Source organism: Neovison vison, chromosome 7, assembly GCF_020171115.1.
Source record: "Neovison vison isolate M4711 chromosome 7, ASM_NN_V1, whole genome shotgun sequence".
In the NCBI taxonomy this organism is placed as follows: domain Eukaryota; kingdom Metazoa; phylum Chordata; class Mammalia; order Carnivora; family Mustelidae; genus Neogale; species Neogale vison.
This window is the reverse complement of record NC_058097.1, coordinates 115313551-115330793: the sequence shown is the minus strand read 5'-3', so window position 1 is coordinate 115330793 and position 17243 is coordinate 115313551. Positions and strand designations below refer to the sequence as shown.

Here is a 17243-nt window from a genome sequence, read left to right as displayed (position 1 = left end):
CTTCCCCCCTTTTTACTTTCTTGAGGATTTCTGACTTCAAACAGTACTGAATTTGACAATTTAGAAAAAAGTTATATTTTGACAACATAAAGCTGGCAAATGTTATGATTAAAAACCCTAAGTTTACCTGAATGTTAACAGTGATTAACTGAATTCATGGTCAGTCTGAGGTGTTTCACCTCCGAGGTCCCTACCACACCGGCCATGGAATCCAACCCCATTAAACAGCAAAACCAAGGACAGAATATAAGATACAAAGTAGATTTATTCTACAATTATTCTTAGAGTTAACTAAAAGGAAAATAACATGTTTTTCATTAAGATAAGCAAAGAAAAATCACTCAAGTCCAATTTATTCATTACTTTCAAGTTCATGTTCAAGTGCATAAACAGATAAAAAATAACTGAATAGATACCCATCTTAGGTTCTTAATTATGTTTAAAACTCAGTTATCAGAATACCATAAACTTGCTTTGAGTGTATTCAATTTCTTTTTTTAATAAAGATTTTATTTATTTATTTGAGAGAGTGAGAGAGCGCGCACACAAGCCGGGGGATGGGGGCAGAAGGAGAGGGAAAAGCAGACTTTCCATTGAGCAGGGAGCCTGATGCAGGGCTCGATCCCAGGACCCTGACATCATGACCTGAGCTAAAGGCAGACGCTTAACCAACTGAGCCACCCAGGCGCACCCATATTAAATATCTTCTGATCTTGTCATATAATAGCTATAATATCTACTAAATGTCAGGTTCTTAAATTTCCCACTTAGAAGGGCAATGGAGGCTCAGTCGGTTAAGTGTCTGACTTTGGCTCAGGGAGTGATCTTCTGGTCCCAGGATCGAGCTCCATGTCGGGCTCTGCACTCCACACAGAGTCTGCTTGGGATTCTCTCTCCCTCCCTCTCCCTCTGCACTTCCAAACAACACACACACTCTAACAGATAAATAAATCTTGGCTCAATGGGTTGGGCCGCTGCCTTCGGCTCGGGTCGTGATCTCAGGGTCCTGGGATCGAGTCCCGCATCGGGCTCTCTGCTCAGCAGAGAGCCTGCTTCCCTCTCTCTCTCTCTGCCTGCCTCTCCATCTACTTGTGATTTTTCTCTGTCAAATAAATAAATAAAATATTTAAAAAAAAAAAAAAGAGTGGCAATGGAACTTAAAAAATGTGGTTTTAGAGGCTTAAAAACTGTGGCAGTCTTTTCCCATTAAAAAAAAAAAAAAGAGGGTAGACTACTAAATTTTGGGGTGATTCATATGCAATCCTATCTGGAGGAAGAAGAGAAAAAGTCCTGCAAATTTTTTTAAAACCGCTTCTAATTGGCAGTTCTATGAACACATACCATTTCCCTTTTCTTCAGCGAGAAGAAAGTATAGCTGATCCTTGAACAATGTGGGAGTTAGGGGCACAACCCCCTTCATGAAGTTGAAAATTCACATATAACTTTTGACTCCCCAAACCACTGTTGACATAAGCCTTACTAGTAACATAAACAGTTACTTAACACATATTTTCTACGTTAAATGTATTATATACTATATTCTTATAACAAAGTAAGCAAGAGAAAATAAAATGTTAAGAAAATCACAAGAGAAAATACATTTATAGTGGTATACTGTACTTATCAAAAACAAATCTGCAGGGGCAACTGGGTGGCTCAGTGGGTTAAAGCCTCTGCCTTCGGCTCAGGTCATGATCCCAGGCTCCTAGGATCCAGCTCTCTGCTCAGTGGGGAGCCTGCTTTCACCCCCGCCCCTGTTTCTGCCTGCCTCTCTGCCTACTTGTGATCTCTGTCAAATAAATAAATAAAATTAAAACAAAAACAAAAAACAAATCTGCATATAAGAAAACAATTCCATTTACAAACTGCACCAAAAATTAAAATACCTAGGAATAAACTTAACCAAAGAGATGAAAGACCTGTACTCTGAAAACTATTTAACGCTGATGAAAGGATTTCAAGATGATGCAAAAAAATGGAAAGACATTCCGTGCTCAAGTTGGATGAATAAATATTGTTAAAATGTCTACACTACCCACAGCAATCTAAAGATTTACTGCAATCCCTACCAAAATACCAACGGCAATTTTCACAGAACTAGGATAACCAATCCTGAAATCTGTATGGAAACACAAAGACTCAAGTTAGCCAAAGCAATCTTGAAAAAGAAAAAACAAAATAGGAGATACCACAACCCTAGATTTCACATTATGTTACAAAGCAGTAATAATTAAAACAGTATGGTACTGGCACAAATACAGACACATAGATCAATGGAATAGAACAGAAAACCCCCAAATAAACCCACAATTATAAGGTCAATTAATCTTTGACAAAGGAAAAATGAATATACAATGGAAAATGTCTGTTCAATAAACAGTGTTGGAAAAACTGGACATGCAAAATAGCGAAAGTGGACCGCTTTCTTTCACCACACACAAAAATAAACTCAAAATCGATTAAAGACATATATGTGATATCTGAAACTATAAAAATCCTAGAAGAGAACACAGGCAGTAATCTCTCGGACACTGGCTGTAACATTTTTCTAGATATGTCTCTTGAGGCAAGGGAAATGAAAGCAAAAATATTGGGACTACATGAGCATAAAAAGTTTCTTCACAAGAAAGGAAACAACCAACAAACCTAAAATGCAACCTACTGAATGGGAGAAGATATTTGCAAATGACAAGTCCAAAAAGGATTAGAACCCACAAAATATAAAGAACTGCTATACCTCAACACCCAAAAAACAATCCAATTAAAAATAGGCAGAAGACATGAACAGACATTTCTCCAAAGACATACAGAGAGCCAAAGACACACTGAAGACGTTCAGTGTACTCATCATCAGGAAAATGTAAATCAAAACTACAATGAGATAATCACTTCATACCTGTCAGAATGGCTAAACTGAAAAACACAAATCACAAGTGTTGGCAAGGATGTGGAGAAGAAGGAACCCTCTTGCACTGTTGGTTGGAATGCAAACTGCTGCAGCCACTGTGGAAAACAGTATGGAGGTTCCTCAAAAAATTAAAAATAGAACTACCCTACAATCCAGTAATCGCAGTACTGGATATTTATCCAAAAACACGAATTCAAAGGGATACATGCACCACTATGTTTACTGCAGCATTATTTACACCAGCCAAACTATGAAAGCAGCCCAAATGTCTATCAATAATGGAACTGATGAAGAAGAAATGGTACATACATAAAATGGAATATTACTCAATCATATAGAATCAAATCTTGCCATTTTCAACAACATGGGCAGAGCTAGAGAATATAATGCTACGCAAGATAAGGCAGTAAAAGAAAGGCAAATACCGTAAGATCTCACTCACGTGAAATTTAAAAACAAAACAGGGGTGCCTGGGTGGCTCAGTGGTTTAAAGCCTCTGCCTTTGGCTCAGGTCATGATCCCAGGGTCCTGGGATCGAGCCCCGCATTGGGCTCTCTGCTTAGTGGGGAGCCTGCTTCCTCCTCTCTCTCTCTCTCTCTGCCTATCTGCCTACTTGTGATCTCTATCTGTCAAATAAATAAATAATTTAAAAAAAAAAAAAAGCAAAGGGGGGAAAAAAAGAGACAAACCAAGAAGCAGACTTCTTCTTCTTCTTTTTTTTTTTTTTTAAAGGAGGCTCCACATCCAGCGTGGAGTCCAACTCTGGGCTTGAACTCACATCCCTGAGATCAAGACCTGAGCTGAGATCAAGAGTCTGATGCTTAACCAACTGAATCAACCAGGCACCCCAAAGGACTCTTAACTATAGAGAAACAACTGATGGTACCCAGATGAGAGGGGAGGAGGGAAGAGTAAAATTGGGAATAAGGATTAAAGAGTACACTTATCATGATGAAAAAAAAAATCTACATATAAGTGGACCCATGTAGGTCAAGCCTGCATTATTCAAGGTCAATTGTAGAATGTTTTGCTTCAGCAGGTCAAAGACCCATGTGTCTGAGTATTTTCTTTAGTGGTCTTACTTCAACTTCAACTTTGTGGGAAACTAGCGTGGAAACAATGTACAGCAATGCATAGATAGGACTCAAAAAAAAAAAAAAACACCCACCCCAAAACAACAACAACAAAATGACAAATTGGGAAAGGAATCGAAAAAGAATTAAAAATTTATAAAAAGATACTCTATGAAAAGTAAAATTCAGAGGCATGGGAAAAGATTACGGCAGGTATGGCTGGAACAACCCAGTGATCGCACTGGGTAAATTGGGTCTTTACAAAGCACACAGTGTGTCTGAAACACAGGGCACTGAATCCACGCACCGATGTAAACCACCCGGCATGCAGGGGACTTAGGCAATACTCCACTAGATTGTTATTGATTAGGACCTTATGAATGTAATGTGATGATTTACACTGGAAACTCTTAAACACAAGGAAAACTTCACAGAATCAAAAAACAGAAAATTAGAAAATGAGACCATCTAATTAAAAATGTTAAAAGGATTTACAGCTACTGAGTTTGGAAGAAATAAGGAAAGTAAACCAAAACTACTCTTAAAGGGCAGTTTCCCTATGGATTTCCTAAGCCCAAGACTATCCCTGCTCCTTCTAGAGACAAGAACCTTTGGCACCCCTGCCATTCTTTGTTACAGAACAAAGGCTTTTGGCTTCAACCTGGAGACCTATAAACTGGAAAGGGAAAGTTTCAGCTTTTACTAAATGCTAGGTCTTAAGAGCATGTGATCCAACATCATTTCTTATTCACAGAATAAGAGATTTTTGTATGTTCAGCTGCTTTATGAAATGAACTTAGATTTTGTGTTACTTTGGAATTATCTAATTTACGACATGAGTGTAGGTGTTCATCGATTACCATCTACAGAACATTCACAGGATGGAAATTCTTAGTCCTATCATGGTATCATGTATTTTTGGCTTATGAACTTCTTTGAAATTGACTGAGGAGAAACTCCTTCCTAGAAAGCCAAGGAACTCCATCCCTCTGTCTGGACACACTGGTCTCCTTCCTGGTACTCATATAGGCCCGGTACACTCTGGTCTAGGATCTTTTGTTTGTATTGGCCGTTCCTTCTGCATGGTATGCTTTTTCCAAGTTTCAAGTTTTTGCTCAAATCATACCTTCTCAATGATGCTAGCCCAAACACCCTACTTAAATCTGCCACCTCTCCACTTAATGCATTAGCTGCTCTACTTTTTAAAGATTTTATTTATTTAGAGAGAGCATGTGCATGAGCAAGGGTAAGGGCAGAGGGGGAGGGAGAGAATCCCAAGCAGACTCGGCACTGAGCACAGAGCCCAACGCAGGGCTCAATCCCATGAGCCTGCAATCATGACCCGAGCCACAAACAAGAGTCAGATGCTCAACCAACTGAGCTCCCCAGGCTCCCCTAACCATTTTACTTTTTATTTTAAAGCCCATACCACTAACATGCTAATTACATTTATGACAATCATAATAAATATACTAATTATGTTCATTATTTGTCATCTGCCTCCTCCACTGGGAAGTAAGCTTTTCAAAGGTAGGAATCTTTGTTGAGTTCACAATATATCTCAAGATCCTAGAACAGAGGGCTGCCTGGGTGGCTCAGTCTATTGAGTGCCTGCTTTTGACTCAGATCATGATCCCAGGGTCCTGGGATTGAGCCCTGCTTCTCTCTCTCCCACTGCCTGCCACTTCCCCTGCTTGTGTGCACACTCTGTCAAATAAATAAAATCCTAAGGAAAAAGATAGACTCCATGTATTTGGGCGCCCTTGTGGCTCAGTGGGTTAAGCCTCTGCCTTCGGCTCAGGTCATGATCTCAGGGTCCTGGGACTGAGTCCCACATCAGGCTCTCTGCTCGGCAGGGAGTCTGCTTCTCCCTCTCTCTCTCTCTGCCTGCCTCTCTGCCTACTTGTGATCTCTGTCAAATAAATAAATAAAATCTTTAAAAGAAAAAAAAAAGATCCTAGAACAGTACCTGGCACACGGTAGACGTTCAGATTTTACTTACTAAACTAACTCAAATGCAAAATGTTGCTCATGATTTGAATTACAAGAAAGAATTTCCTGTATTACTGACAACACATTTCCTACTAAAAGAAATACCCCATTAATGTTTTTAATGTAGCAAAAACCATGAAAGACCATTTCTTTTTAAAATGGAACATATGGGAAAAGCCACATTCCTGTGAACATGGCGTGCACAGCAAATCCACATCCAGACTATCATTTTCCAGATATGGTAATGATCGTAACAGTCAGTGACAGTAATCTGATTCTAGCCGGCAAAAGAAGGATTTCAGAATTAAGGTTTCAAGACTATCCTCTGACACTAACTGAACATTTTTATATATAAATCATTTTATTTTTGTGACTCAAGTTTCTGACATCTAAGACGTAAACTGATTCTTAAGGCAAGGACTCTTTCTGGCAAATGACTCCAGGACATCCGTATTTCAAGACTAAGAAATCAGTTTCTGTATTTTATGTATTAAATCTATCTAAAGTGCTTTCTTTATGCACGACTGGAGAAGAAGAAAAGCTTATACAGAGGCAAAAGGGATTTCAAAACACAAACAGGATTAACTCACAGTTTAAAAACATTCAATGGCTTCTCACTGTGGTTCATAAAATGAAACTCCTCACATCATCGCTACAAGACCCAGCTTGATCTGACACCAGCAGTCCTCTTTCTAACACCCCACCCACCCCTCTCCCTCATGCGCCAGGCTCTAGAGCCACATAGGACACACACACCTTCCCGGCTCACGCACAGAACATGGCTTAGGGTAGTATATATTCCCAATATTTCGGCCTTCCTCCCATCCTTGAAGCCTCAGCTTACCTGTTACCTCATGGAGTCTGCTTATCCACCCCCTTCAACCCCATTTACACTTCCGCTCCTTATCTGCATCTCTTAACACTTGCAATGACAGGCCTCTTCCATAAGAATAATTGTCCTCTTTTGGGACAAGTACAGTCTGTCTTATTTATCATCCTATCCCCAGCCCCTAACACGTTCTCTGTTAAACAGTAAGTGTTTAGACGGCGCAGTTAAATGCTCACTTGCTGACTGAAAGAGTATATGCCCACTATGAGTTAATTTGAGGTCTAAGAGATCAACAGATACTTTTAATTTTATAAGCTGTAGAAACAGAGTGAATGGATCAAGCTGAAGTGTTGCATCTTTCATGCCAAACAAAACCTGTGACTGAGCTCCACCACCCACCTGTTTAAGACTAATTTTCAGTGCTACACATAGAAATTCTCACCTGCTTTGGAAATCCTCATCTTTTGGTTTTCTCCTTCCCCACTACATGAAAAGAAACTAAGATTACATAATACTTTTGGGAAAAGCCTATAGATTTGCTTTATAAAACAAAGCTATGTGCACTTAATTCTGTCCACTTTTGGGGTACCTGGGTGGTCAGTCTGTTAAGAATCTGCTTTCTGGGGTGCCTGGGTGGCTCAGTGGGTTGGGCCTCTGCCTTCGGCTCAGGTCATGATCTCAGGGTCCTGGGATCGAGCCCTGCATCTGGCTCTCTGCTCAGCAGGGAGCCTGCTTCCCCCCACCAGCGCCCCCGCCTGCCTCTTTGCCTACTTGTGATCTTTCTCTCTGTTAAATAAATAAATAAAATCTTTAAAAAAAAAAAAAAAGAAAAAAAAAAGAGTCTGCTTTCCCCTTGAGTCATGATCCATGGATCCTAGGATAAGCCCCACATCTCACTGGGCACCCTGCTCAGTGGGGAGACTGCTTCTCCCTCTCCTACTCCCCCTGCTTATGTTCTCTCTCTCAAATAAATAAGTAAAATCTTTAAAAAAATTTTCTGTCCACTTCTTTTTTAAAATTATTTTTATTAACATATAATGTATTATTTGCCCCAGGGGTACCGGTCTGTGAATTGTCAGGCTTAGTTCACAGCACTCACCACAGCACATACCCTGTCCACTTCTATTGTACAGTTTTCCTATGGCCTGATCATGACTACATTCTGTATATGCTTACAGTTTAGAATGACAGGGATTGTATTAATCCCAAACTGTTGAATTTTCACATTCAACTACCCATTAAATGCCAGGCACTATGCTAACAATATTACTCTTACCACACCCACCTCACCGCCACTAAACACTATGTCGTATTTACAATGAGCCAGGCACTGTTGTCTACGCTTTACAAATGTTCACTCTTCTACGAAGTGGACACTAGTATTATCACATACCACAGATATCATAGATAATGGAACTGAGGCACACAGATGCTAAATAATTTGCTATGGGTCACACAGCTATTAACGCATTAGCTATTAACACACTGGAAGGCTGAAGTCCACATTGTGTATGTGCTGCCGAAGCGAGCACCTGAAGTCCACATTGTGAACACACAATGGAATATGGTCTCACCAAAGATGACTAAGATCAAAACCTGAAGGGCCATGACTTTTTTTTTTTTTAAAAGATTTATTTAATTTATTTGACAGAGATCACAAGTAGGCAGAGAAGCAGGCAGAGATAGGGAGGAAGTGGGCTTCCCGCTGAGCAGAGAGACGGATACGGGGCTCAATCCCAGGACCCTGTGCTGAAGGCAGAGGCTTAACCCACTGAGCCACCCAGGCGCCCCAAGGGCCATGCCTTTAAAAAGCCCTGCCTTTTAGGGGAAATAGAACTGTAAACAAATATTTACAACACATTTGTGCTAGGTTTAATATACTTGCATGAGGTACAGGAAAGATCAACAACTGTGCTCAAGGGAGATCAAGAAAAGCTTTATCGGAGATAGATACCACCATGGGAAAATTCAGTGAAATAATTAGTATTCATCTTCCTTTAGGTCTTGGAAGCATCTGACATTTAACTCCATTCTCTTCTGGATATCGGATTTTCCTGAGTCTCCTCCTGTCTCTCTGGGGTAAGCTCTTCTTCCTCTGCCCCATCCCCAAATATTCAGGGTCCTCAGCAAACTGCTTTAGGCTCTCCATCCCGTCACTTCACATACTCTCCCCACCCCTACCAGCTACTCCAATGGCTTAGAATACCAACTAAATGCTAAGGACTTCCTTATCTCATCTCCCAGCTCAGATCTCTCCTGCGTTTGAGACCCAGGAGACACCTGGATTACACAGCCCTTCACAACTCAAACGTACTTTCAGACATACTTCAGACTTAAAGGTCAAAAAACAGTTCAACAATCTGTACCTTATCATGTGTTGTTAGGTCTCTGACTGGCAGAAATAATCTCTGGGTCACAGGGCTATGTGATTATTTCCCTCCTTCTGTTTCAAGGCCAATGCAAGTATTTATTGATTTTGAAAGAATATACTTTACGAATGCGCTTGTAAGTCAATTTCGATCATCATTAAGAGCAAGAGAATGATTGATGAAAGGCAACTCAGGGGAGAGGTTTAAGCTTATAACCTTAGTCTAGCTTGATATTCTTTCCAGGATACTTGCTTTTTCCTAATAAAAATGAACTGAAAAAAACTCTCTTTGACCCGGAAATGAAATGAGAGATGAATGCATTATTTGGTCCTGAACCAAGAATCTGAAAGCTAAAAAAAAAAGGGGTATGATCTGCTACAGAGGCCACCACAACTAGAAAGCTCAGGCAAAGTTCGAACGAACGACTTTAAAAACACTGCTTTGCTGAGCAGGTAGCATCAGTCTTAAAAAGTAGCCAGTAAAAGTACCTGAGGAAAGAAACAGGTAAGAGGAAAACAGGTTAGGAAGACCTAAAAACGTACTTTGTTAAAGAGCGAAGGAGGTCAGTGCAAGAAGGAGGGAGGGGCTCACTGGTGGGAGCAGCGACAGAGGGCTGAGCAGCTAGAGCCCAAGGGACATGGACACTTTATCAGGGAAAAGAAAGCACCTCTCCTCCTTGACTAGCAAAGGAAAAGGTCCCCAGTAGGCCCCGTCGGAAATCTGTCAAGTACAGTAAAGTACAAAGAGCAAATGAAAACCACCCTGTAATCCCACCTGGTGTTAATGACCACTGATATTTTGGTTTCCGTGGAGAAAAGCGGTTTTCAAGAAAAACTCTTGGAAGAAGTGCAAGCCTGTTGGTTTCACACTCATCAGCTCAGAAAACTGTATTTGTTAGAGTTTGCCCCTGCTTTTACAAGGAATTTTCTGCATTACATATAAATCTCTTTTCATTTTTTTCTTTCAACTTTTCTTCCTTCATCTGAGTAAGATTAATTTTTTAACAGTACTCAAACAGCCTATAGAGTCATCAAAAGAGCAGTAGCAGGTGCTTCTACAGTAGAATACAGAAAGCAGCAGTACATTTCTAGTGCCTGAGGGCAGTGAGGGCAGTGAGGGAATGAGGGTGAATGAGACTGAGGAGGGAGAAAGCAGATGGCTGGACCATCCCCAGGCCTGCTGGACATGGCTTAATGGGCTCTGTAAAACTGTGGGGTGAAGCACTAAGTTCTCATTACATGCTGGGGCTTGCCATTTTGGGGGGGCTGATACTCATTCTGGCAACTGACTATGGAAAGCTGCTCCAATGCAGAGACCAAAAACTGAAAAACTTTAATGGGCCCTCTTTGAAGCTATCAGTGCCATATAACAAGAATGGATGTTACAAAAAGGGATCAAAGAAAAAGAAAAGAGGGGAGGAGGGGGAAATCAGAGAAATAGAAGAAGATAATGTCCCAGAATGGAGGGACGTTACTTTCCAGGATGAAAGGGTCCGCTGAGAACCAGAACGATAGATGAGGAAAGTCCCATATTCTGGTACCTCATTAAGAAAGCCCGGAACACCAGGGATAGAATATTCTCAAAGCTTCCAGTAAGAGAGAAAAGAAAAAAACCAGCGAAACAAGGTCTCATAAAAAAGGATTTGATTGCTACGTCTCTAGAGCAATTACAGACACCAGACAGCACAATCATTCCTTCAAAATTCGGAGAGGAAATTACTTCCAACCTAGAATTCTATAACATTTCCAAACTACCAGACAAGTATTATGGGCATTCAAATACTTCTTAGGAAATAAAGAGGCAAGCCAAGAAATGGGTCATGGGTGACAGCCCATGAGGAGAGAGAAGGACAAAGGTAGTTCCTGAATGATACCTGAATAGTTCTCCATTGGAAACATCAAGTGACACATCTGAGCTCATGGAAAATATTACTGATAAGAATGTGGCAATTATGTTGGAGCATCTGGGAAAAAATTAACGGTATGCACGTATGTGAAAAAAACAGTCAAAGGTCAACCTAAACACAAGAGAGGAACTGAGACAGATCATCAAGCTCAACAGGCACTGGGGGAGAAAAAAGCAAGACATAACATATGAAATGATTTAAAAACATGAAGATAATGCCTGAGAAAAGAGCAAAATAACGAGTAGTTGCCTCTAAAGAATGAGATTATGAGGTGGGGAGAACGGAGGGACGGCCCCCCACCCCATTCTTTAGCACTCTTTCTTTGAACCATGTATGTTGATTACTTTAACAAAAAAAATAAGAAGGGAAAAAATAGCAACATTTAAAATCTGCCATTTTTCTTTCTACATGCTTTAGTAACCTAACCTTTCTTCCAGTCTATCCATAAACAAATGAACTTTTTAGCTGGAGGCCTTGTTGAGCGGGAAGGAGGGAGGGCAACAGATTCCTGAGCTTTTAACTCAACATTTTCCTGAATCAAAATTTCTAGAGGAGGGATGTGTAGATTTAAAGGTACGATGGCGGTTCTCCCCATCAAGCAAGGTGGGGAAATGCTGCCTCGTACATGGGGATCAGTAAACTCCAGCGTGGGTTTGGTTTTCTAACTCTGTTATAACAGTGCAGCTCTCCTATTAACAGTGGAGATGATTTTCGTTAACGCAACAATATCATTAGAATAAAACGCTTACAGTATATTCCAATCATTAACAACTGAAACACACACAAACAACAATCTAATCTTTAACTTACTATTGTTCAAATTTTCAAATGCAGAAAATAGATTTATTCAACTTGAGCAACTATCTGTTGCAAATACCTTCTTGAATTTCTATAGAGATCCTGACATCATCTGGCTTTTATCCAACCACATGGTTGAGTAGTCCCACAGTTTTATATCGTTCATGTTCTAGAACCATGGTCTTCCATCTTCACTCTTCCAATGTATAGAAAATGCTCTAATGTAATGATCTTATTTTAATTTATAACCATGAAATGCTAATAACTTGAGTAACTTCTACATGCTAGGCATCCCATATATTGATCTTGTTGATAACTGCAACAATACTATTAGGTATTATTAATTATGTGACACATATGGAAAAACGGAGGCTGAGAATAAATGCTTGTAAATGACAAAGCCTTGTGCAAACCCCAGTGTTTTCAAAGCTCGTGCTCTAAAAATACCACGCTGCCTTACTTCTGGCAAGCACTGGAATTTCAGAAATCATCTATTTGTTCATTACACCTGCTTTTTGGGGTGACAAACTTAAGGTCCAAAACACTAAGGTGAGTCACCTAAGTGGCAGAATTAGGCTAAATTCCGTATCTCTCAATTCTTACCCTATTGAAGGCTTACTTAACAATCTATGAACCTGGTGCTATACTGGTATTCAGGACATACCTAATATTTTTTGGGCCTTAACCATGTGCTAAGTTCTACACAAGCGCTTTAACCTGCATGAACTCACTTAATCCTTACAGAAGTCCTAAGGCAGACACTATCCACGTTTCACAAGACAAAGAAGCTCAAGAGAGAGAGGTTAAGTAACTTGGACAAGGTTAAAGAGATAGCAGGTTGCAGAGCCAGGATTCTGAAACCATCTTTCTGAATCCACAGTGCAGGCTCTGAGCCAAAAATGCGCTCTGAACATCCTTAAGGTACAGGCTGCATGTCCCTTCTGAATGCCCAGTTTTATTTTTCTAATTAAAAGAGCATGCATGATGTGAGGGCTTTTCTCGAATCCTGATGCAAACAAATTAACTACTTAAAAAGAGAGACCAGCTGCAAAATTTGTCCACTGACTCCTTGCTTAGTGATACTAAGAAAGGTGTGATAATGGTATTGTGGTTTTTGTTAAAAACCAGTTCTTATCTTTTACAGACACACACACTGAAGTGTTTACAGATGGTTCAACATCATCTGGGAGGTCAGGGTGGGTGCAGAACAAGAGTGGCCCTGTGTTGGTTGGTTGTAGAGGCTGGTGGATGGAAACATGGGGTTCATTATTTTCCCTACTTGTATAAATGTTTGAAATTTACAATTAAGAAAAAATGCATGATTAAAAAAACTAGAAAAAACATGATATTAACAGTATTTGGGAAACAGAGCTATGAAAGATTTTCTCCCCCCTCTACACATTTTCTATATTACTTTTATAATGGAAAACATAAACTATTTAAAAAAATTCTCTGTATTTTCTCTAAATAGGCAGAGCAAAACCGACTGTAATCTAAGAACGTCAAAACATTATGACAAAAGCATTTCCCATCTCTTCACCAGTTAACTACTTTTTAAAAACTTTTAGAAAGGTCACTTTGTAGGGGCGCCTGGGTGGCTCAGTGGGTTAAGCCTCTGGCTTTGGCTCGGGTCATGGTCCCAGGATCCTGGGATCAAGCCCCGCATCGGGCTCTCTGCTCGGCGGGGAGCCTGCTTCCCCCACCCTCTCTGCTGCCTCTCTGCCTACTTGTGATCTCTCTCTGTCAAATAAATAAATAAGAAATCTTTAAAAAAAAAAAAAAGAAAGGTCACTTTGTAAGGGTAAGTAAGATCTTCAAATATAAACTAGCCAAAAGCATAAAAGCACTTAAGAGAGAAATAAATTAGAGGACAATTTAACAAATACAACTAAATATACAATTCCTTTCAATAGCACTAGTCAAAGACCTTGATTGTGTAGTAATGCTGACTTTCCTAAATGGTCAAAAAGGCCACAGGCTAGGGATCTCCTCAGCCTATGGTGTGGTCAGATGGGGACCGGACTTAGCCTCAGGTCCCAGGCGAGCCAGCTGTCTTCGGCGCACACCCTCCAATTTTCTACCATGAAACAACATTTCCACATGTACCATGATATGATAAAGTTTGGGAAGTACTGGTCTAAGCCAGACCTGTCTTGACCATCACTCAAAAGCCAAATAAAATGCTGACATGGAAAAAGTAACTAACACCCATATTATGGGTTATAACACAATGTTTTAGAAGACCACTGCTTTCTAGTATTTTTTTCTCTATCTGCACTCCCTCTCATGCCCCATATTAGGGAATCTTAAGGTCTATTCCAGCACCAATCAATGAAGTGACCTCCAAATATAAATGTTAGCTCAGAGGCATAAGGTTATATACTCTAGGTACAAGAGCAGAATCCTGATTCTCTGTGCTTATGCTAAATGTATGCAAGCTAAGTCTGAAGTAAGTTCCACTTGTTAAGAAAGTATGTGTCAATGGAAAAATCCTCAAAGAATAGAAGGTTGGAGTTCTAAGGATCTTCTTTTAAAGACAAAAAACTGGGGCGCCTGGGTGGCTCAGTTGTTAAGCCTTTGCCTTCTGCTAAGGTCATGATCCCAGGGTTCTGGGATGGAGCCTGCATCAGGGGAAGCCTGCTTTGAACCTCTCCCACTTCCCCTGCTTGTGTTCTCTCTTGCTGCGTGTATGTCTCTCTTTCAAATAAATAAATAAAATCTCTTTAAAAAAAAAAAAAAAGGACAAAAAAACTGAGCCCAAGTTACTTGTTCAGGTTGACAAGCAGCTAAGCTGGGACTAGTCCCCAGATCTCCCAGCTGCCAGTAACTGCACTTTCCAAGGCACCTCCAAGGAGTTCCTGCTAATTCCCTCTTTGAATCTAAAACCAAAAACCATCCAAGTACTTCTTGCTCTTCAGGGAACTGAACTCTTGTTAGTCTGCCACTTGCAAATCATTATTTGAGAAGTCAGAATCTAACTTCATGCCACTAATTAATCTTAAATTTGTGATATTTAAACACAAGTTCCTTATTAGTCACTCTGTGTTTATATTTGTGAAATTACAACGTCATCTTGTTCTTGGACGCTTCTGGAAATAGCCTCAAAAACGAATTATCAAGTACTTCTTTAAATAGTTATGTGGGGGGAACACACAATGATAAATCAAAATCTACGTAAAGAAGTCATGTTTGTAGAATGAAGGCAACACTAGACACCACTAAAAGAATTTTCTTCCTTGTACTGAGAAAACAGTATAGACATGAGGAGTCCCCAAACAAAAGGAGAATGTGACACGTGTTGAAGTCGTAAAGTATGTAAGTACAGGAAAATGAACTGCCTAAAATAAAATCAATTGAATGACGAAGGGAAAAGAGGCAATATAGCATTAAAAAACAAAAGACAGACAACATATTTGCATAAATTCCTGTATATGCAGACAGCAACTCTAACCACATGCTTTAAATATTAAGATATAACTTCTGCACCCATATTGGATAAAGCTGTATTATGATTAAAAAAAAAAAAACAAACCTCTGAATTCTTCAAATATCTTTACAGTTTCAAAAAGAAAAACCTGAAAGTTCCTTCTCTAGAAGAAAAAACTGACCAGTGTTTTTATTCTTAGGCACTGTAGTGTGTACCTTGGGTTACCCTGAAACCCAAGAACACAAGCTCTGTGTCACCAAGCATTGACATCTGAGTTGGTTCTTCATTTGTTACCTACTACAGAATGCCAATTCTGCAAGAACACGTGTCATTTCTGGAATGCCATTAAGCACAGGCTAAGGAAGGAAGAACCCTTACACAAAATCATAAAAGTCCTATACCTAAAACAAATTTTTAATTAATGTAATGATATAAATTTAAATATTGACATTCACATTTCAGAGTCCTTGGAAAAGAAGGCTTCACCTTACCTGTGAATTTGCCAGGGAAAAAAAAAAGAGAGAGAGAGAGAAAGAAGTTGTGTCCCAACCTCCCTCGGGAATTCTTTGAATTTATATCCCGATCATCTGTCTTATTACAGAAACATACATAACACAAACCTTCCTCCCCACTCTTTACAAATACATTTACTCCTACCTCCATTCTTCAGATCAAAAACTGACAGAAGACAATTCAAATGTTCAGACTCATCTAATATACGTCTGTGAATGTACTGCATTATACTAAAGAATGAGTATTTGTGGGTTTACTCTGTGCCTAAAGTGAGGATTACAAAGAAACCATGAGTGAGTCTTCAAGGTACTCAAGACTTCAGCAGCAGCTGCCAACCACACATCCTGACTTGTATTCAAAATCAGTTCAAACGCAAAGAACAGTACAGTGTAGGGAGAAAGATCACGGGATAAAGCATAACCTCTTTACTGTTCCCCTAGACTGCAGCATCCCGGCTGAATCTGTCCTTCATTCGATTGCCAGATTCATTTCTAGGATTCAAGGAGTTTATCTCCTGCTCAAGAAGCTTCAAACACGCCTCATTACTTATAACATCTAGCTCAAACTCTTCTTGGACTGAAGAAGTCTTCTATAGGTTTGCTCCACTCACCTGTTCAACTTTACTCCTGCTCAATATGGCTCCCTTCTGCCAGTCCCTTTCGGAGAGGTAAGTCGCAAACCTAATTCCACTACCTACTGGAACTCCTCAAGGAGCCTTCATTCTCAGCAGTCTTAAAAAATTGTTTCCTCTAGTGTCGGTACAGATCCATTAGTTTTCTGAACATCCCTTCGGAACTCGCCATTAGGTTTCTTAACAAATGGCAGGTATGTCCCAAGGTATTTTTCACATTAGCACCCCAACCAGAGGTTCATCTTTCCAGATACCCCTCGGTGAAATCAGAGGGAGTCGCTTGCAGTTTGGGCATGGGAGTTCCAACACTGCACCTTGGAAGAGAGGGAGAGAGGGTTTGGGGTGGTTGCAAAGTAGGGAGGGGGAAACATGAAGGAAGCATAAAAGGGAGGGGAAGGTGCGTGCTCTTTACCGTATTTTCAGTCTTGTCTTTGGAAGGAGCGGGGAGAGCGTAAGGAGAGAGGAGACTCCAAAAAACTCAAGGTGTTCCCTAGGTAGGAATACGGGCTGAGGGCCCCCGGATAACGGAAGGGTTCCCATCACCCCCGGGAGAGAAGGACAGGTTACAACCTGAAACAAAGAGGAGGTGAGGAGTGGAGAGCCTAGAGATCGGGCATCTCCGAAGGTCGAGCGGCAAGGAAATGAGAGGTGACACGACGCGTCCCTCAGGGGGCTGGCCGGACACCAGGGATGTGGTTGCCAAGAGGGACGGGGTAGGCGCCTAAGAAGGCTCTGGGGCGAGCGTTTATGGGGCATCGCTTCCACGGGGCGCGGGGGCGGGGAAGTGTTTTTGAGTG

General features: G+C 40.5%; 1 protein-coding gene across 4 annotated transcripts in view; it reads right to left on the bottom strand.

Moving 5' to 3' along the window:
- FAM118B (family with sequence similarity 118 member B) overlaps positions 1 to 17243 on the bottom strand; it is a 49904-nt gene that overhangs the window by 32466 nt on the left and 195 nt on the right. For 2 of the 4 annotated variants that reach the window (XM_044258173.1, XM_044258175.1), the window contains exon 1: positions 16426 to 16760. The exons of the other annotated variants lie outside the window; for them this stretch is intronic. The gene's annotated coding sequence lies outside the window, so the exon portion shown is untranslated. Of the gene's footprint in view, positions 1 to 16425; positions 16761 to 17243 lie in introns of those variants that run through there. 4 annotated transcript variants of the gene reach the window in all.